This window comes from Hemicordylus capensis, chromosome 14 (assembly GCF_027244095.1).
Source record: "Hemicordylus capensis ecotype Gifberg chromosome 14, rHemCap1.1.pri, whole genome shotgun sequence".
Lineage (NCBI taxonomy): Eukaryota > Metazoa > Chordata > Lepidosauria > Squamata > Cordylidae > Hemicordylus > Hemicordylus capensis.
In genome coordinates, this window is record NC_069670.1 from 1,637,366 (window position 1) to 1,638,854 (window position 1,489).

Consider the following 1,489-nt stretch of genomic DNA (forward strand, 5'->3'; position numbering starts at 1 on the left):
CAGCTTCTCTGCAGAGAGTAACTTCAGCAACTTTTTTTTGCAGCCTGCCCTGCTCCTTTGCTGTGTATTTCCTGATCACGAGATATTTGCATTGATATAACCGTGAAAGCCGGTTCTTGTCTGGGTGGTGTGGACGACGCCAAATAATACACACACACAGGGAAAAGCTTATGGGGTGTTTACTGCTAGCAAGAAAGGCTTTCGGGGTTCACCCAAATCGAGAGCGGCGACCCCCAGTTACAGGTAAGTATTTATACACAGAGGGTAGCTTAGTCATTTATCATGGTCTAACCAAAGTCTTTAGAAGGAATGCAAAGCCTATCATCAGCGCAGATCCAACTTTGTTTGCATTGGAATGAAACAATTGACCATCCCTTAACATCCGACATTCATAGCTTATTCTGTTTCCCCATTCCTTGCCTCTTATCTAGGTTTCTCTTAAGGAGGAAGAGTAAGATACCAGCAGCTGCAGCAGATTTACTCCTTAAGGGGCAAAAGTTATTTCCCTATGCAGAAAGACGCTGGGGGAATTACCCCTTAGTTTCCAGTGTTGGAAGAGGATTATGAGACTCCATATTAAGATGGCTGCGCTGTGGTTCCTTCCTTAGTTTTTAGGTTAGACTGCCTTCCCAGCGTGGATGGTTTGCATGGGTATATGAGCATTGTAAGAGTTCTTTGGGAAAGCAGAGGGAGGGAGGGAGGAGGGAGGGAGGTGGGGAAGCTCAGCTGATCTCCAAATAGAAAGCGTGACTGCTGCTTGCTTGTTTTTTCCTGCAAGAAAACCTAGGCTTCAAAAATTCTCTTGCAACAGATTTTGTCTAGGATAGATTTAGAAAAAAAAAATCTGCACTGATTCTTAATGCACTGACTCTTGGTGAATTTCTGATTTTGATGACTTTACTGAGTTGGATCCTTGCAGTGCAAATTGGCTTTTGATCAGGTTTCATTAGACTTCCAGTCTGTCTGGATGAATGAAGGAAGGAAGGTTGGTCCTTCCTCTTTAAATCAATTATTTCATGACAAAACTGACTCAGACCCTCCCCCTTTTCACCGCATGAATGCTGCATGTGGCTTGTCTTCACTTCTCTCCAGTTCAAGCTTGGGTGTTTTTTTTTTGGGGGGGGGGGGTTGGATTTCATTGGTTGGGCAATAAGTGTTGTTGTTTTTAAAGTCCTTCTTGATCAGTCATTTATTTTTGAGGCATGCTGTTCAACAAATGCAGCAGCTTGTGCTTTGGGGGCATAAAGGAGAGTGGAAGGGGAGCTTTTGACAAATGTTAATTCCCCAAAGAGATGTCTTTTTAGAAGCCATTTTAGTTTAGTGGGGGGGGGAAACTATCAATTTCCTCCACATCATGTGCAGAGAGAACTTTCTTCCTCTCCCATAAGTTGGGGCCACCCAATGGGACTGCTGGTAATTTCTGGAGGGGCAAAAGAGGGTACTTTTTCACACATTACATAATGTATGTAACTTGCTGCCTTAGGATGTG